Genomic DNA, 21,133 nt, shown 5'->3' with positions numbered 1-21,133 from the left:
CACCATGTAATAAGGCTGCTTTCATTGCCCGCCATTTCCAAAATACTTATTCTTTATTTTTGAGCCTTCAGGTTCTTAACAATATCCGAAACCAGGTATTTCCCAATTCAGGGGAATGTTGAAAACACCTTTAAAAAAATCACAAGATTGGAATCTTTTTTAATGTAGTAAGTCTTCAGGAATGCAATTTACAAGATGCAGAAATGGAGCATTTCAATTTTCCAACCATTAATTTCATAATTACCTCTTCTTGAATGAACAGATTACAGGAAGGTTTCAAGAAGATTATTTCTGTGCATCAGATTTGGTCGACAATGTCAATTTGCCCTTCAATGCAGTTTCATACCATTTTCATACATCCCCTCTTGAACTGTTTAAAGATTGTCTACAATACCGCTTCGGAAAACAAATGAAACTCCTAAATTCTGAATACCTCACTTGCTCCGCGGACTAGGAATCATAAGAGTGGATAGTCGTACAGTCGTACGGGATGGAAACGGGCCCTTCAGCCCAACTTGGGCGCTCCAACCAACATGCACGATCTAAACTAGAAACATGCCCCATCTACACGAAAACATGCCTTGCCCACACCAGAAGAGTTATAGAATAGAAAGTGAACCCCTTGTACAACTTAGGAAATTTCAAAGGCCAATTAAGTGCTTTCTAACCATGGTCAATGTGGTATTACAGGAAGAACACCAACCAATAGGCCAGCTCCCATAAACTGCAAAGATGATTTGTTTTATTGATGTTGAAGGATAAACAGAAGGAATAACGTCCCATGCTCTTCTAAAAATAATGTAACATGGGATCTTGTCTAAGAGAGGAACTAAAAACATGGCTCATGATCTCATCTTCAATCATAATCATAATCATAATTATACTTTATTATATCCAAGTATGTTTTGCAACATACGAGAAATTTGTTTTGCCAAGACCACACATTCAAAAGTCCTCAATAACATCCAAAATTTCCTCAACAATTGGTACTGGTTTACTGTTGTCACGTGTACCGAGATAGAAAAAAACTTTGTTTTGCATGCTTTCGTGTTCTTGTTCGATGTCTGTATAAAACTTGAGAGTCTTCAAGGTACAACAGAAGTCTTTATTACATTAACTCAATGCTGGCAGCAAGACAACTAAAAATGGCTGCAACCACACGATCTGACTGTACACTCACACACTGTGTACAGATAACCATGTACAAAACATCTCCCTTTGTCCTGTGCAGCACCACCTGCTGCACGGGAGGAGCAACGGGTCCTCCCACCCCACACGGTCCACCAAACATCACACATGCTAACCAGACAAATCCCACAATGCACGAGCACGTCAGATAGTGCAAAATAAAAAATATATACCTAGTGCAGGATATTGTGTTATAGCTACAGGGAAAGTGCAGATAAAAAGAAAGTGGAGGGGTTGCTCAGAGGTAGACTGGAAAATCAGGAATTCATCCCAAGCATGTGAGAGGTCCATTCTAGAGTCTGGTAACAGCGAGAAAGAAGCTGCTCCTGCATCTGGTGGCACGTGCTTTCAAGCATTTGTGTCGTCTGTCTAATGGGTGAGGGAAAAAGAGAGAATGACCAGGGTATGAGTGCACTGAGAGTCTGGCAAGGGCGAAGAGTGTAAAACCAGTAGATTAAAAGGACACACAAAGCGATGGGGTAACTCTGGAGAGCATGGACAGGTGACGTTTCACAGAGTGCTGGAGTAACTCAGCGGGCCAGACAGCATCCCTGGAGGACATGGACAGGTGACGTTTCGGGTCGGGACCCTTCTTCAGACTGATGTTAGCTTATACGGTCATAAAGTCATAGAGTCATAGAGCGAGGAAACAGGCCCTTTAGCCCAACTAGCCCACACCGGCCAACATGTCCCAGCTATACCTGTTCCACTTGCCTGCATTTGGCAAGAGAGAGTTGGTGACGGTGCTGGCAACATGTATTTTAAAACATGTGACCAGTTACCCTGATCTAGAATGGACCATTGTGGAATGCGTGTTTTCGAAAGGAATTGGATGTAATCTATAAAGAAGCAGACAGAGCAAATGATCTCCGTCTGAGCTTCGTGACTCGAGGTTTGCTGCGAGACATTGCTTTTCCTAGTGACCTGATTGCAAGACGCAGTGAGAGGCTGAGAGAGTCAGTGGTAGTCAACTATAAGGCAGGCAGGCAGCATTATGGACATGCAGGATTGAGCACAAGAAAGACCGTGGAGAAGGCAGGTGGAACAAAATAAGTGAATGGGAGCACAAAGCGACAGAGGCACGGGACAGGTACTGAACACTGCCGGATTATCTTCCTAGTGTGACACTGGGTCTTTTCCAGTGCCTTGTATATATTATTAAAGGATTAGTCTTCATCACCCCAGCTGTGCCCTGGCAGCCAGCCAGATCACAAATTGCCAAAGCTGACTTTACACAATGGGAGAAAAAGGAGACTTATTCAATTCACAAAGACTCCAGCTGAGACCGCATTCAAATTCAGCAAAGGAAAGGATGCATTTTATCCCAGCTTCCAGTATATAAATCCAGGGGGCGCAGAAAGAATTACATCACCTGCTTTCCCTGGCTTTGAGTGTTTTAAAGAGCAACACACACTCAGGTCTCTGATTCACAGGCGAGCTTGTCCAGAACAAGGGGCCACAGTTTAAGAATAAGGGGTAGGCCATTTAGAACGGAGATGAGGAAGAACTTTTTCAGTCAGAGAGTGGTGAAGGTGTGGAATTCTCTGCCTCAGAAGGCAGTGGAGGCCAGTTCGTTGGATGCTTTCAAGAGAGAACTGGATAGAGCTCTTAAGGATAGCGGAGTGAGGGGGTATGGGGAGAAGGCAGGAACGGGGTACTGATTGAGAGTGATCAGCCATGATCGCATTGAATGGCGGTGCTGGCTCGAAGGGCTGAATGGCCTACTCCTGCACCTATTGTCTATTGTCTATTGTCTATTGTCTTGGAGGCTGCTGAGGAAATGCATTTGCCTGGACATTGGGCTTTACCCTTGTCTGCTGCTCAAAACTGCAGAGGCTCTCAGAGCCATTGCTCTTCTGGCTTCCCCGTACAAAACCACAACGTTAGCCAAGAGGATGTTCACTGTGGCTTCAGGTTCGACTGAGGCACGCAAGGTTCCCAACAGGAACAGACTCTGTTGAATGCACCTGCTAACAATCACCTGCAGGCCAAGCCTTCTAAAGCGACGCTCCCCACCACAGCCAGGAACACACAACACCGAGGTTCGAGTGGAGGAGAGGGAGGTGACGGAGAGAGAATGAAAGACCCTGGATATAGTGAGGAGACACCAGCGACGTAAATGCCACTGAGGTCTGTGACCTCCTCTCAGCTCAGACGCAACCGTGTACCTGCCTTCACTGCTCTGCCCATGGGAGGCGAGTTCACAGTCACGTTACACACAGCTCCCGAGCCTCAGGATAACTCCGGGGCCGCTGCAGTCCATTTCTGGCACGCCTCGCAGTGTGGTGCTCACCGTGGTGTTGAAAAGATGTCCCCAATCCTAGTCTTCCTCCGCTCTTCCTTCAAAGGAAGCAGGCAGTGCCATCAAGGCCATGAGCCTGCAATGCAAACTTCCCCAAAACACACACACTGAAGGTGTGCACGGCACTTCCTACCAGAGACCTCCCTGGCTACAGTACCTGGCTGTGTCCAAGGGCCTTGAGGGTCCCTTTGGTCTCCTCCTATCTTACTGTTTCTTTCCTCCCCCTTCTGTCGTGGGGTGGACTGACTTAATTCCCTCCCCAATCTTTGCATCATCCCCTATCCTTTTCACTTGTCATTTTAATTTCATGTTTCCTGTATTTGTTTCGTTTTATGACTGATGGCAGATCAATTTCCCCACTGGGATAAATAAAGTTCTCTCGTGTTGTATCGTATCATAGCGTTTTATTTTGAGATGGTGGCCCAAATTTGATGGAATAGTGTTGGAGCAAATATTGACTGAGCAAACAATGACATCACCTATTCTTCTAAACTCCAGGGTGTAGAGACTTGGTCTATTTAATCTACTTCATACAACAAACCACCCGTCCCAGAAATCTCCCTTCTGTTGCAAATCTATCCTTCCTGCGACGGGGTGACTAGATGTATATAATATTCCAGATGCAGTCTCAGTTGGGCTTGACATTACCCTTTAGACTTTACTTTGGGCTTTAGAGATACAGTGCAGAAACAGGCCCTTCAGCCCACCGACCGGGTCTGCTCCGATCAGCAATTACCCTGCACGCACTAGCACTTTCCTACACACCAGGGATAATTTACAATTTTACTGAAGCCAATTATCCCGCAAACCTGTACGTCTTTGGAGTGTGGGAGGAAACCGGAGCACCCGGAGAAAACCCACATGGTCACAAGGAGAACGTACAAATCCCACACAGATAGCACCCGTAGTCAGGATCGAACCCACTGCTCAAATGTTCTTGCTGTAAAGGACAAGTAAATGTTCGCCTCCCTAATTGCTTGCAATAGCCGCACATTCTTTTTCAGTTGGTAGTTCTTCTGAAGGGTCCCCAGCCGAAACGTTACCTATCCATGTTCTCTAGAGATGCCGCCTAACCCGTTGAGAGCTTTGTATCAGCTTTCAGTAACTGTTGTGCAGGGCTCCCACGAACTTCCAAACGATATAATGTTCCAATCTCTCACTATTTACAATTATTCCAGCTTCTTTTTTCACCAAACTTCACAGGTTTAGAATACATGGGATTTAATGCAGACTAGGTTTGACCTGTAGTCTTTCTTTAGCCATTCACTTAGATGAAGTAAGCATGAAGAATATTATAAAAAGAAACAGTGTTGAATCACAATATTAAGTATTGCTGAGAAAAAGGACTATAGGTTCAACTAGCACATCCACCTTTAATGGATTCATCCTACTTACCCGCTTTTTCACCATATCCCTAAATCCCTGCTCTCTCTGGAATCTATCTAATTATTTCCAGAATCCATTGATCCTCTCTGTTTCAATAATCATCCCCTTTGGGTGGAAAGGTTACACCTGGCTTACTCTCTACCTGCTAATTCTGTATTTTCTTTTATCTTGTTACACTGTTTTTCATGAACCATGTCTCTTCCAACAGCTCACCTGGATTAACCGTGTCAATCCCTTAATAATGTTGAAATGATCACATGAAGTGAAAAATGTATACCTCACTTGCAGTTAATTACTGTTGTGTTGGTAAAAGCTGTAGTCATTCTGAATATGGAGGGACCGTGTTAACAACAAGAAAATTAATGATTAGTTAATTTATAGACTAGTTGATTCTTCTGTTTAGAGTTTAGTGATACAGTGCACAAACAGGCCCTTCGGCCCATTGAGTCCGCACCAACCAGCGATTCCCATACACTAGCACTGTCATACACACTAGGGACAATTTATAATTCACATAAGCCAATTGACCTACAAACCTGTATGTCTTCGAAGTGTGGGAGGAAACCGGAGCACCCGGAGAAAACCAACACCTTCACGGGGAGAACGTACAAACTCTGTACAGACAGCACCCGTGGTCAGGATCGAACCTGGGTTTCTGGCACTGGAAGGCAGCAACTCTACCGCTGTGCCACTGCGCCGCCCATGTGGAGGAGCGCACTCTTTTGTGGGCCACCTCACTCTCTCTGCAATAGTCATCCTGAGCTCCCACATGCAAGCCATTTTAACTCTCCTTCCCATTCCCAAACGAACTATCTGTCCTTGGCCATCTGTGCTACCATTGCAAAGCCAAACACGAACGGTGAAGAACAACACCTCATATTACACTTGGATAGCCTACACCCAATGAATTTTCCAATTTCAGGTAACCTACACCCATTCATTCCTTTTCCACTCCCACTAGTCCGCTTATGTTCTCTCTTCCTTGTTTATCTTTTCAATCGCCAAATATAACTATTGGTAATAATTTTGTTTCTTGGGTTGCAAGCTATTTCCTTCAATTGTGGCTCTCTCACTAGTTTGCACCTCAAACTCAGAAGGTTGTGAGTTCAAATCCCACTCTGGACACTTCGAGCTATACAGCATGAAAACAGGTCCTTCGGCCCAACTTGACCGCAAACACTTTTACCAAGATTCCGGTGTTATGTTGAGAGAGAGAGCAGGCACTGCCGGAATTATTGTCTATTGTGCAAGCTGTTAATAGACAATAGACAATAGACAATAGGTGCAGGAGTAGGCCATTCAGCCCTTCGAGCCAGCACCGCCATTCAATGCGATCATGGCTGATCACTCTCAATCAGTACCCCGTTCCTGCCTTCTCCCCATACCCCCTCACTCCGCTATCCTTAAGAGCTCTATCCAGCTCTCTTTTGAAAGCATCCTAACTTGAAAGACAAGGCTAACTCTGCTCTCGCAGTCGAACATAAAAATATTTCCATGGCACCATTTCAAAGAAGGGCAAGGGTAAATTATAACCAGAGATCTCACTGACAATTAATCTTCACCCAACATTGCTAAAAACAATGACCAGGTCATTATCAGAATGTGGTTCATGGCAGATGGCCATGTATGAATTCCCTGCCGGATTTGCTACATTTCAATCGTGACTCTCCATCAAAAGTACCGCATTGACCATAAAGTGCTTTGAGAACATCTCAGGTAGTGAAAGATGCCATATAAACACAAAAAGCACCAAGTCTCGTGGCAAATGAGTGCATTAAAAAAAAAAAAAATCCTAATTTTTTTACTGACAAACAGCTGGAGGAAGAAACTGATAACAAAGCAGGCTGTCAGCAGATTGTAATTACGGGACTGAGAGTGAGGAACAATACAAAAAGATGGCATTAGCCTGAGAGGCAGGTGAGCGGAAAAATGATCAGTAGTGCAAACATTTAAACGAGGCAACATTTGCAAAGGATTCAAGAGGGCAAACAGGGAAAAAAATATTCTGTTACACACATATTTACCAAGCGGCATTCAGACTGAAGTGCGGATTCCCAGCTAAGCTATCAATTTGTAGTTCCGGCAGAAACCAATTAATTACGCACCAGCTTTGCTTGGAAATATATCTCTGTTCATTCATTGTCACTGGATCCAAATTCTGGAACCCACTACATAGCAACATTGTGAGATAACCTTCATGGAAAGTTCTGCACCAGCTGAAGAAGACAGCTCACCACCTTCTCAAGGCAATTGGGAATGATTAATTATTGCTGACCATGTCAACGACCTAACAATCTGACAATATCATTTTTGGAAGAAAAATTAATTGATACTCGTAGGATACCAAGTGCTGGAGTAACTCAGCGGGTCAAACAGCATCTCTGGAGAACGTGGGCAGGTGATGTTTCAGGTCAGGACCCTTCGTTAGAGATAAATTCATTGCTTCTTCCGGATACTCAACAATTTTATGGACTGTGCAACTACTTCTCATCTTCCAATCAATATGTCAAAGGAATGTTTCTTGAAAACTGACCTTTCCGCATAGAAACGAATATAACCTAGATACACATTAAACTTACAAAATCAATTGGCTGGTGTTTCGAAAGCAGTTACACTTCGTTTAAGTAACATCTGAGAAGAATTAGCTTCCCCAGATCCTGCAGGTGAACGCGCCAGGTGAGATCTTGTTGGGATTCAGATACTAGGACGCTTCAGATATCTGCTTTGAGCTGCACTAACTGACCTCTTGGGGCAGTCTTAGGAAAAAGAAGAGAGCGAAAGAACGAGAGAGGAGAGAAAGAAAGAGAGAAGAAAGAAAGAGGAGAGAAAGAGAGGAGAGAAAGAGAGAAGAAAGAAGGGAGTGAAAGAAAGAGGGAGAAGGAGAGAAAGAAAGAGGAGAGAAAGAAAGAAAAAAAGAAAAGAAAGGAGGAAAGAGAGAGAATACATGTGCATCACTTTCTTGATTTCAAAATATAGCAAAACTCTGCAGCTATTTAATTACTTTCATGGTAACTTTGGAACACGGCAACAAGTTTGCACCAAGCAAGCTTGCACGAGCAGCAGCAATGTGTTACTGGCCAGATGGTCTGTTTTAATGATGTTCACTGAGGAATAGTTATTTGCCAGGACACGAGGAAGAACTGCCATACTCCAGTATCATGAGATCCGCTTTTCTCCCCAGAGACCATAGTGCTAAGTTCATTCAGCGCAACACTGCCCCTAACATCAGTCGAGCGTGTTAGTCTATATTTTGTGCTGAAGTCTGTGTGCAAGTACTGATCCGTTCCTTTTGATCGGATGGGTTTTTGTGTGCAAGGTATTCCACACCATTTATCCCGAAGCTACATCACTTATTTCTAGATTCTCTCGCACAGGGAACTATTCACCACCATCTAATCAGCCCAGCTCCGATAAAATCATTTTAGGAAAACTCCACTCATTTCAATAAAATCACCTCCCATTCTTCTAAACTGCAAAGTGTAAAATAGTCCAGGCCTAACCTGTTTAGTTTAGTTTAGTTTAGAGATACAGTGCACAAACAGGCCCTTCGAACCACCGAGTCCGCACCGACCAGTGATCCCCGCACACTAAAGCACCACGCACTGGGGACAATTTACAATTATACCAAGCCAAACAAACCTACAAATCTTTGGAGTATGGGAGGAAACCGGAGATCCCGCAGAAAACCCACACAGGTGACAGGGAGAACGGACAGACTCCACACTGACAAGCACCCACAGTCAGGATCGAACCCGGGTCTCTGGCGCTGTAAAGGCAGCAACTCTACCGCTGTGCCACCGTGCCTCCCTGCTTAATCTTTCCTCATAGGAGTCAACTTAATGAACCTTCTCTGAACTGCCTCTAATGCAAGTGTATCCCTAATTATGTAAGATGATCCAAACTCTGCAGGTGCCATCACCCTAACACCCTGCACACTTTCAGTAAGATGTCTCCATTTTTACATTCTGTCCACTGCATAAATGAAAGCATTTGACTTGCCTTCCAAATTACTCTTATCGAAACGTATAAGATTATTAAGGGGTTGGACACGTTAGAGGCAGGAAACATGTTCCCAATGTTGGGGGAGTCCAGAACCAGGGGCTACAGTTTAAGAATAAGGGGTAGGCCATTTAGAACTAAGATGAGGAAAAACTTTTTCAGTCAGAGAGTTGTGAATCTGTGGAATTCTTTGCCTCAGAAGGCAGTGGGGGCCAATTCTCTGAATGCATTCAAGAGAGAGTTAGATAGAGCTCTTAAGGATAGCGGAGTCAGGGGGTATGGGGAGAAGGCAGGAACGGGGTACTGATTGAGCATGATCAGCCATGATCACATTGAATGGCGGTGCTGGCTCGAAGGGCCGAATGGCCTCCTCCTGCACCTATTGTCTATTGTCTACTCGCCTTCCCTGCCTAATAGCCTTCAGTATTTCAGATACCCAGACACTCAGAGTGCATACAAATCAGACACAAGCTGATGGAATGTTCGCACGGGCTTGATGGCCTGTTGTATTCCTACTGTATGTCACTCTGCAAGTACAGTGCAGGGCTATTCTAGTGTCCCTACACTGGCACTTCCTCCTCCACTTCCAAATGTCAGTGGTACATTGTTCCTGCCGATTTCCCTGTGACAAAGATCAGTGTTAATTGCCTGACAATACAGAAAATTGTACATACAATTTTAATAAATGCAGCATTTTCATTATCCTAGCAATAACGGAGATGTAATTTAGACGAATATCAGGATGTAGTTAGAAACATAGAAACATAGAAAATAGGTGCAGGAGTAGGCCATTCGGCCCTTCGAGCCTGCACCGCCATTCAATTTGATCATGGCTGATCATCCAGCTCAGTAACCTGTACCTGCCTTCTCTCCATAGCCCCTGATCCCTTTAGCCACAAGGGCCACATCTAACTCCCTCTTAAATATAGCCAATGAACTGGCCTCAACTACCTTCTGTGGTAGAGAATTCCACAGACTCACCACTCTGTGTGAAGAAATGTTTTCTCATCTCGGTCCTAAAAGACTTCCCCCTTATCCTTAAGCTGTGACCCCTGGTTCTGGACTTCCCCAACATCGGGAACAATCTTCCCGCATCTAGCCTCTCCAACCCCTTAAGAATTTTATATGTTTCTACTTTCCCACTTTCACATCCACTCCCTGCAATCCTGCGGCGATTTACAGAGGCCAATTTGCCTACATCTTTGGGACGTGGGAGGAAACCGGAGCATTCAGAGGAAACCAGGGAGAACATGCCAACTCCACACAGACGGCACCCTAGGTCAGGATCAAACCCGTGTCTGTGGCGCTGTGAATGAGCAGCTCTACCAGTTGCACCACCATGGTAGTTAGTTTGGGATTCCTCATCTATATTGGACCTACTTCCAACAATTTTTTTTTTGTTGTTGCAGAAATGGAGGTTAAAAAATATGCCCATAGCAGAAGAAAAAGTCACCGTTTTCAGTCTGATTCTTGGGAACATTGAGCCAAACAAACGTCATTTTTCACAATCCGACTTCCTCCCAGACTGTTCCCCAGCTCACTGTGATCGCCACGTGCAATCCACCAGCTATACTTCCGTTTTCAAATCATTGCAGGATTGTATAGGTTGCAGGCATCTAAAGAATTGTCAGAAAATGTAACGCTTCTGGGCACCCTGCATGTTTTTCACAAATTAATCATTAAATTAAATTTGGTGAATGCGTAAAAGATCCAAACACAAATGTTATTCTTCATGGCATTTGATTGCAAAGGTTGCTTTACAGCAGCAGATACTCCACATTAGTTAATGCTCCTTTCTTAATGCCCCACTCCAAACACCCACGCTCAAATCAAGAAGCAGTCAGATATTCTAACCCCAGGTCCCTTACCGACACAGATTATTCATAATTTCAAAAGGTGCTTTGTTCACATTATTAGTCATTCTAATTTTCTTATGCATTACTTTCCCAGTCTTATTTACGTCACCGAACCTCAGAAAATGCCAATAAATAGGAAGGAATGGGATCAAAGGTTTTGGATTCTATAAGGAAAAAGGGGCAAGGTTGTTCTGAATCTTTATCTTCTTATTTTCCCCAGTGTATGAAACACTAGGTGGCGCCAGCAATGGCTGCCTCGCCAACAGTCCGTCTCGTCCATTCCTTCTTTGTTGTTTATAGTATGTGTTAAATGTATGTTTTAGTGTTCTTTAACTTGTTTTATGTAGGAGGGGGGGGAGTTGGGGGAAACATTTTTTAATCTCTTACCTCGACAGGGATGCAATTGTTTTCCATATCGTATCTCTGTCCACACTGCGGCCTAACATCGTGGAGTTGGCGGCCTTTGCAGGAGACCGACTTCGGGAGCTGCAACTGCGCGAATTAACATCACTGCCTGTCCCGCTGAGTTACTCCAGCATTTTGTGTCTATCTTCGGTTTAAACCAACATCTGCAGTTCCTTCCTACAAGTAGGACAGTGCAGCACAGGTACAGGCTCTTTGGCCCACAATATCCATGCTGAACACAATGCCAAGTTAAACTAATCTCCTCTGCCTGCCCGTGATTCATATCACTCCATTCCCTGCATATCAGCCATGATCACAATGAATGGCGGTGCTGGCTCGAAGGGCCAATTGGGCACCTATTTCCTATATCCATCTACTTATGTAAAAGCCCCCTTGCATGCCACTATCATACCTGTATCCACCACCAGTGTGAGCTTCAACCACCCACCACTCTGTGCAAAAACCATGTCCCACACATCTGCTTTAATCTTTGTCCCTCTCACCTTAATACTTGTGCCTTCGAGTCTTTGACTCTTCTATCAATGGAAAAAGGTTCTGCCTGTCTACCCTATCGCTGGCTCTCATCTCCTTATATACTATCCAGCTTCCCTTCAACCTCCGATGTTCCAGAGAAAACAATCCAAGATTGCCCAAAGATAGACACAAAATACTGGGGTAACTCAGCGGGTCAGGCAGCATCCCTGGAGAACATGGATAGGTGACGTTTCAGATTGTGTTCCAACCTCACTGTACGTTTGTGTTGTCCTTTGTGAGCGGGGCACTAAGGCACATTCCTTGTATATGCACATACTTGGCCAATAAACTTATTCATTCACTTGATAGATAACAGCCTCTAATCCAGGCTGCAGTGAAAGAAAACGGGATGTTGAAAATCCAGAAGTCTGATTATCGTCAATGATGGCCGGGGCTTTTTAATCACAGTGTACTGTCCTAGAGGACCATGCTCCTCCATGCTAGAGGACATGCCATACGGAAACAGGTTCTTCGGCCCAACTTACCCGTGCTGACAATTGTGTTAACTGAATTTAGATACTCCACCTGACACGGTGGGGACTTAAATTAATGGGGTCACAGAGCATAGGAACAAGCCCTTTGGCCCACTGTCCGCACTGACTCTCATGACTCCTGATCACTTGAAATCCCAGGATTGCCAGTCTATCGATGTGTACAGTGTCCCACAATAGTACAGGCACGGTGTCACAGTGGCAAAGTTGCTGCCTTGCAGCTCCAGGGACCCGGGTTCAATCCTGACCATGGGTGCTGTCTGTACGGAGTTTGTGCATTCTCCCCATGACCTACATGGGTTTTCTCCAGGAAGATCCGGTTCCCGCCCAAAGACGCTCCAAAAGCGTACAGGTCAGTAGGTTAATTGTCTTGGTATAATTGGAAACTGTTCCGAGTGTGCGTAACATAGTGTTGGTGTGCGACGATCGCTGGTCGGCACGGACCCGGTGGGCCGAAGGGCCTGTTTCCGCGCTGTATCTCAAAACTAATAGCTAAATAATGCTGGATGCAGTGCGGGCGAACACAAGGAATGACACTCTCGTTCCTTCTTAATGTAAAAGCAGTAAACAAAACCGCCGAACTCTCAAGGGCCAAGGGAAGAGCCAAAACAAGAGCCTTAGGAATAACAGATCATTGTGCACAAGGTCTCAGCGTTAGTAACTGCAAGTTGTAACCTGCCTCTCTTTTAATGACTGCATTCTAGGTACGCGCAAGTACCATTATTCCAGGTCTGCAGGTAATTAATTAAGCAATAATGGCCACACATGCCTACTGTCTTGCCAAACTGAGAATAGGCCAGGCGACTGATAGACTTCACCTTTGGTCTAAGTCATTAATCACCCTGTCTAAACTCAATGTGCTGAAACGCAAGCTCATAGATCATTACAGTGATATGGCTGGACCACAATACTTTCTCGTTTTCCTGACACAGGGTTCCAAAGCATTACTCCCCATGCACAATCCCAAATGATTGTAGCAGCAGTGGGAGCAGTTCATATTCATTTCTGCTCTTCCCCGGGGACGTGTGTTGAAATCTATACACTTGTTTTCAGTGGAAAATGGGTCACGATGATCACAAGGCACAGATGTTAGGTCATTGGCAAAACAACCAGGAGAGAGATTAGAAAACAAATATGTAACCAAAGCATTGTAATGGCCTGGAAGGATAAAGGTCAATGGCAACTTTGTAATAGGAAGAGATTGGAAGAAAGATAATGTCGGAATGAACTGCAGATGCAGGTTTAAACTGAAGAAAGACACAAAATGCTGGAGTAACTCAGCGGGACAGGTGGCATCTCTGGATAGAAGGAATGGTGACGTTTCGGGTCAAGACCCTTCTTCAGACTAAAGGTCTTCCTCGGTCTGAAGAAGGGTCTCAACCCAAGACGTCACCTATCCCTTCTATCCAGAGATGCTACTTGTCCTGCTGACTTACTCCAGCATTTTGTGTCTATCTTTGGAAGAAAGATACTTGAGAGGGGGGGAAGTGCCAGACTACAGGGAAGGTACAAGGGAGTGTTCCTAGTCTACCAGCTCGTTCACAGGGATAGAACAAGCCCTATGGGCCAAATAGTCACCTCCTGAGATTCTATGATCCTATCACCTTGACAACACTCAATGAGAAATCATGTCTCATATCCTCAAAGGAGGTTCTGCAGCCAATCAAATATCATCTCTTTGTGACTCAATCCAAAATCCCAGGTGTGTGATTATAGTTTGTAGCTTTATTTATAGCACTGATGTGAAATGAATGATTAATTCAATATCTTTTTATTTTTTATTTTTTTATTTTTTTTATTTTTGAAAAGCATATGTACAAATAGAAATAAAAAACACATTTGTTACAGAGTTCTTACATAGCTTCAATTTTTAAATTTTTAAAGAGAGAAAATAAAAAATAAAGCAGAAAGGAAAAAGGAAAAAAAAAAATATATATATATATATATAAACTATTGAGAAGAGAGAATAAGAGGATTAAAAAGATATAACTATAAAAATTAAAGGGAGTAGATCCGGGAGACAATAACCACAGTTGTACATCCAACCCTTAACTCAAGTTTCAACTTTTAATTTAAATTTTTTATTTTAGTCCTGTGCCAAACCCATTTACTTTTCTAAAAATTCAATAAATGGAGACCATATTTTAAAAAATAACTCAGGTTTGTCAATTAAGGCAAATCTTATTTTTTCCAAATGCAGGGTCTCTGTCATTTCCGCAATCCACATTTTAATTGTGGGGGTCATTGTTTTTTTCCAAAATTTAAGTATTAATTTTTTCGCAGTTATTAGACTGTAATCAAGAAAATGTACCTGACTTGTTGTAAAGTTTGTAGTATGTTCTGATAATCCTAATATAATTAATTTTGGATCCATATCCAATTGCTTGTTGATAACTTTAGAAACTATTTTTAAAATCTCCAACCAGAAGTTTTGCATTTTTATACAAGTTACGAAAATATGAGTTAAATTCGCTTCCTGAAAATGACATTTATCACAAATTGGAGAGATACTAGGAAAAATCCTATTTAATTTCATCTTCGAATAATGCAGGTTTAAACTGAAGAAAGACACAAAATGCTGGAGTAACTCAGCGGGACAGGTGGCATCTCTGGATAGAAGGAATGGTGATGTTTCGGGTCAAGACCCTTCTTCAGACTAAAGGTCTTCCTCGGTCTGAAGAAGGGTCTCAACCCAAGACGTCACCTATCCCTTCTATCCAGAGATGCTACTTGTCCTGCTGACTTACTCCAGCATTTTGTGTCTATCTTTGGAAGAAAGATACTTGAGAGGGGGGGAAGTGCCAGACTACAGGGAAGGTACAAGGGAGTGTTCCTAGTCTACCAGCTCGTTCACAGGGATAGAACAAGCCCTATGGGCCAAATAGTCACCTCCTGAGATTCTATGATCCTATCACCTTGACAACACTCAATGAGAAATCATGTCTCATATCCTCAAAGGAGGTTCTGCAGCCAATCAAATATCATCTCTTTGTGACTCAATTCAAAATCCCAGGTGTGTGATTATAGTTTGTAGCTTTATTTATAGCACTGATGTGAAATGAATGATTAATTCAATATCTGATCCCACTGTCACATTTCCTCTTTCTAGCTGGACTACAATAACACTCGAAGCTACAGATGTCTTTTTCCAACCCTGCATTAACCCTGCATTGACACAGAACGGAACGACCAGCTGAATCAAAATACAACTGCAGAGAACTGTTCACCATTTTCCTGAAGCTCTCTCGTCTTTAAGAGGCCATAAAGCTGACAAATTTAGAATCCCAAATTCCATCAGAAAACTTGTGAAAGCAACCACTGGAAGTGATCATGGCCAAAGTCTGTGTAGCATACGTTATAGCAGCATCGAGACACAAGGAACTGCAGATGCAGGAATCTTCAGCCAAACACAAAGTACTGGAGGAACTCAGCAGGTGAGGCAGTATCGGTGGAAGGAATGGACTGAAGACATCTTTGGTCGGTCGGAATAATTCTGATGAAAGGTCCCGACCAAAATGTCACCAATCCATTACCTCCACAAATGCTACCTGATCTACTGAGTTCCTCCAGCACTTTGTGTTTTGACTATAATTGCATCCATTTGTCATTTACAATGCAGCACCTGTGCAAAGAATTTGGGCATTTCATCTGCTATATTATAAGCTTCATGCATTCAACATAAATGTATTAGACAAACACTGACAAGAATATTGTCACCTGCTACTGCATATTTGCAAATTAGCACAATTGATGCAAAAACTGTTGTCATGAAGGAACCAAGTAATCCTGCTATGGTTCATCACGAATTTAGTTTCGAGATACAGCGTGGAAACTGTTCCTTCGGCCCACCAAGTCCAAGCTGACAAGTGATCATCCATGCACTACTTCTATCCTGCTCACTCGGGACAATTACAGAAACCAATTAACCTACAAACCTGCACATCTTTGGAGTGTGGGTGGAAACTGAAGCACCCTGAGGAACCCACGTGGTCCCAGGGAGAATGTACACACTCCGTACCGACAGCCCCCTTAGTCAGTATCGAATGTGGGTCTCGGGTGCTGTAAGGCAGCAACTCTACCTGCTTCACCACTCTGAGGCCCCTGCTACAGCAAGCAAACAGACCAGAAGGTTCCGTGCCTTGCCGATAGTCCAATGAAGCAATGGGTGAGTGAGAGGCATGGGTTACACATGACATCTAATTAAAACTAGGCACAAAGTGCTTTCACAGTAGTTGTTGAATGGGCAGGTAACAATGTGCTAAGCAGCCTTGTCCCCCACAGTCCCCTTCTATCTACCAAGAGAGAAAGATCACACCTAGTTAACTCAAACTCAGGGCCACCAATTGGTTGACCTATTCAAGACTAGTTCTGGATACATTGAGGTACAGCAACCATCACACACATGGTGCTTTCAATGGTCACGACAAATGATTCAGAGTACTGAGTTGGTTCCAGTGACGTTGTGTGGCATTTTTACAGCTTTGCATCTTAGTTTAATTTAGAGATACAATGTGGAAACAGGTCCTTCGGCCCACCGAGTCCATGCTGACCAACGTTCACCCGCACACCAGTTCTATCCTATTCATTAGGGACAACATCTACAGAAGGCAATTAACCTACAAGCCTGCACGTCTTTGGAGTGCGGGAGGAAACTGGAGCACCCGGAGAAAACCCGCATGGTCACAGGGAGAACGTACAAACTCTGTATGGATAGCACCCGCGGTCAGGATCAAATCTGGGTCTCTGGCACTGTCAGGCAGCAACTCTACCGCTGCACCACATCTGAGATGAGTTACCATCCATGTTAAATCCATTGCATTGAATCAGCTTTTATTCGATCTACTTATTGTCCCTTCAGAGTACCAACAAGCAAGCCTTCCCAAATAATAACACACAGTGAGTGGAAGGTCGCAGGCTCAATGAAATATAATGTTTGCTTTGAAAGGGTCAGACATGTGGAAATAAGATACTGAAATCTTTTATAAGCAAAATAACCACGCTTCATTCCAAACAAGTGCCACTTAACCTGTCAACTGTCGTACGCTATAAACCCATGTGAGTATGAAAAAGACTGTACCAGTGATCTGAATGTCAAATTCTTTTGTTAGGCAACATCGGTTTTAATGAGATACAAAGAGTGTTGTTGATCAAATGCCTTCAAAAGGCAAGTCAGCAACTGCTCAGTCAACCTTTGTCGTAGTCTCCCCCACCAGCATTTCATGTACCTCTTCCTCACACAATTGTAATATTGGCATTGCAGAGGCCATTCAGGCAAATGGGTATGCTAGCCCCTGGTGGAGTAATTACTTCGGCCTATTTCATCTGTTCCCAAAGCACTGCGGTGGCATAGTGGCACAGCAGTAAAGCTGCTGCCTCACAGTGCCAGAGACCCAGGTTCGATCCTGGCCGAGGGTGCTGTCTGTGCGGAGTTTGTACGTTCTCCCTGTGAAAGCGTGGGTTTTCACCGGGTGCTCCTGTTTTCTCCCACACTCCAAAGACGTGCAGGCTTGTAGGTTAATTGGCTTCTGCAAACTGCCCCTCGAATGCAGGGTGGGATAACATTGAACAAGTGTGGACGGGTGATCGATGATTGGCATGGACTCGTTTGGCCAAAGGGCCTTTTTCCACCCTGTATCTTAAGACTAAGTTAAACTAAACATTGCAGATTATTTTCCCACAAGACGGATCTCCAGAATACTCTGCAAGCACAATATAGGCTTGTAATTGATGAAAGGCATGTTAAGAGGACTGGCCTTCAAAGATCACCTTCCAAACAAGTGGAGCTACATACACAGATTCAGTTTAGTTTATTGTCACGTGTACCAAGGTACAGTGAAAAGCTTTTGTTGCATGCTAAGCAGTCACCAGAAAGACAATGCGTGAGGAATTCTCTGCCTCAGAAAGGCAGTGGAGGCCAATTCTCTGAATGCATTCAAGAGAGAGCTAGATAGAGCTCTTAAGGATAGCGGAGTCAGTGGGTATGGGGAGAAGGCAGGAACGGGGTACTGATTGAGAATGATCAGCCATGATCACATTGAATGGTGGTGCTGGCTCGAAGGGCCGAATGGCATCCTCCTGCACCTATTGTCTATTGTCATGATTACAATTGAGCCAGTTACAGTGTATAATACATGATAAGGGAATAAAATTTTAGCGCATGGAAAAGCCAGCAAAGTCCGATCAAGAATAGTCCGAGCGTTACCAAAGAGGTAGATAGTAGTCTAGACCAGACCAGTAGTCTATTTCAGAGACCAGAGTAGGATCAGTCATGCTGAGGAATGTAACCACCATCGCAGCTAGTAAACCTCTGCAAGATAACGCAGCCAGACCTCACCCTTTCAGATCAACGACAGGAGCATCCGGAGAAAATGCATTTTATTGCAGTCGAGAACAGAACCTGAAGTCAGGACATCACTGACTAGATTCATTAAACCAATTTAATGACCAAGTCTTCAAAGACATAATTTTTATTTGAAGTTCCCATCCTCAGAATATAGATCAAAATGCAAAACTGCAACAGACATCTGATAAATGAACAAACCATTTTAAGAATAGAATGACAATCCTCACATCCCTTCCTTTTGTGAAGTAATGAGGTTATTTAAAAGAATGGAATAATACAGTTCACAAGTGCCTCAGTGCTCCTGCCTCTGCCCAAGCCCAATTCCCCCTCTTTTCACGGCCTACTGCTCTCTCCTGTTTGTTGATGGTTTTAACCTCAAACTCGTTTGAAACTGGAATGGAAGTTTAGGGTGGCGCAGTGGTGCAGCGGTAGAGTTGCTGCCTCACAGTGCCAGAGACTCGGGTTCAATCCTGACTATGTATGGATTGTATGTTCTTCCCATGAGCTGCGTGGATTTTCTCCGGATGCTCTGGTTTCCTCCCACACTCCAAAGACGTACAGGTTTGTAGGTTAATTGGCTTGGGGAAATTGCAAATTGTTCCCAGTGTGTGCAGGATACTGTTGGTGTGCGGGAATAGTTGGTCAGCGTGGGCTCAGTGGGTCGAAGGGTCTATTTCCGCGCTGTATTTCTAAACTAAACTAAACTAAACTTTACCCTGTGCAATGTTCTGCAGCACATTGTGGTAACTGATGCTTCCATTAAAATATGGATTCCCCTGAACCTTGTTCCCTTGACACTTATCCATCTCCCCCTTCCATCCCGTAGCCTAATGTAACACAATCATCAGCTGTACAGGTCTCCTACTCTGCTTCTACCATCTGTGACCATTCAAAAATCCGAACATCTTCATCAAGGTCTTCCCAATATCTCCTCCTGCGTCTTGGTGTACATATTTTGGTTTCCAAATGATGCCTCAGTGAAGCGTATTGAAGCACATTTCCATTATTAGGTTGAGAGTAGCCAGGCACTTAGGAGCCAGTCGTGGACCGCCTTGGTGGGAACTGGAGTCACTTGCAGGCTGGGCCCAGTAATGGCAGCAGCCTTCCTTCCCTGAAGGATGAAAGATGTGTTCAAGAGAGAGTTGGATCTAGCTCTTAGGGCTAACGGAATCAAGGGATACGCAGAGAAAGCAGGAACGGGGTACTGATTCTGGATGATCATATTGAATGGCAGCGCTGGCTCAAAGGGCCGAATGGTCTACTCCAGCACCTATTTTCTATGTTTCTAAGGATGTGGAAATGGCAGAGGTTGCTGCCTATTGGTGTGGATGGGCACGTGTCAATCTATTAGGGACTACCTCGACAATCGACAGGTGTGGACTAGCAGCTAAGAACTGCCTGAGTATCATGATTGTAATTTACTTAATGAGAGTCTGCTGCACTGGTGTGGTTTATCAGTAGGTAATTGGAAAAACCAGTTGAACCCCTCTGTTAAAAGCGGTATTTAATTAAACAGGTTTCACCGCAGAAGTGTTGGTCAATTGTTCACCAAACCTTTGAACGCCAAGGTTGAACGACGCAAAGGTTCAGGTTCCCTAGGAGATCCAAGGTCCAAGCCATCAGTTACAGAGTCCATGACTGCTGGACCAACAGCTATAGCCATCAAGAGTTCCAGTCATGTCGTGGCATGATAACACTTTCAAGAGTGAGATGGAAATCGTGTGCTTTTCTCACTTCAAAGCCACCTTTGTCCGCAAATCTATAGCAGTCAAAGGGAAAGGTGCAGCGGAACATGCATCTGGGTCACACCGCACTTGGCTTCCTCTTGAGGAGCTCGTTTTGTTTTCCACTTCGCCTTTTGGCAGAAACAGCAAACGCTCAGTGCTGGAAGCGTTATACTTGCAACCAGTTTACCGAATGGAAAACTCTGTCGCAGTTAAACGCCGAGTTAAAAGGATTACGTGAGTGAGAGAGGGAATTGATTGCACTTGACAAATAGATCCAAGCACCACCTGGAATTTTTCACACAAGAGGGTCTCTGGTAAGGTTACAATGTACATCCCACCAAACAAGGGAAAATGATACATACGCTAAATTAAAACAGAGAAGAAAAAGACAAGTTGGTGATCATTTTCTTATAAAGATGAGACCAATAGCTGACTAATGGAACAGTTCATAAGTTCATGTTTATATGTTAAGAGGAGCAGAATTAGGCATTTTGCTCATCGAGTCTACTCCACCATTCAATCGTGGCTGATCTATCTTTCCATCTCAACCCCATTCTCCTGCCTTCGCCTCATAACCCCTGACACCCTCACTAATCAAGAATCTGTCAATCTCCGCCTTAAAAATATCCATTGATGGCCTCCACAGCCTTCTGTGGCAATGAATTCCACAGATTCACCATCCTCTGACTAAAGAAATTCCTCCTCATCTTCTTTGCAAGACTATACAGAGTAGACTCGATGGGCCGAATGGCCTACTCCTATGGCTTACGAACATTGTACCTCTCTGGGCTGTTGTCAGCAGCAAAAATGCCCTCATCTGGTCTCCCTCTGCTCATGTACACGTCAATATAATTGTAGCCAATTTACTTAAATGCAACTTACACACACCAGTCTACCCGAGT

At 44.0% G+C, this 21,133-nt stretch overlaps 1 protein-coding gene across 2 annotated transcripts in view; it reads right to left on the bottom strand.

The window, feature by feature from the left end:
- The window catches only part of dscaml1 (Down syndrome cell adhesion molecule like 1), a 494,811-nt gene that overhangs the window by 424,940 nt on the left and 48,738 nt on the right, over positions 1-21,133 (bottom strand). The gene's annotated exons all lie outside the window — the stretch shown is intronic.

Source organism: Rhinoraja longicauda, chromosome 32, assembly GCF_053455715.1.
Source record: "Rhinoraja longicauda isolate Sanriku21f chromosome 32, sRhiLon1.1, whole genome shotgun sequence".
NCBI lineage: Eukaryota > Metazoa > Chordata > Chondrichthyes > Rajiformes > Arhynchobatidae > Rhinoraja > Rhinoraja longicauda.
Note: the sequence above shows the minus strand (reverse complement) of the source record. Positions and strands in the feature narration are given on the sequence as shown.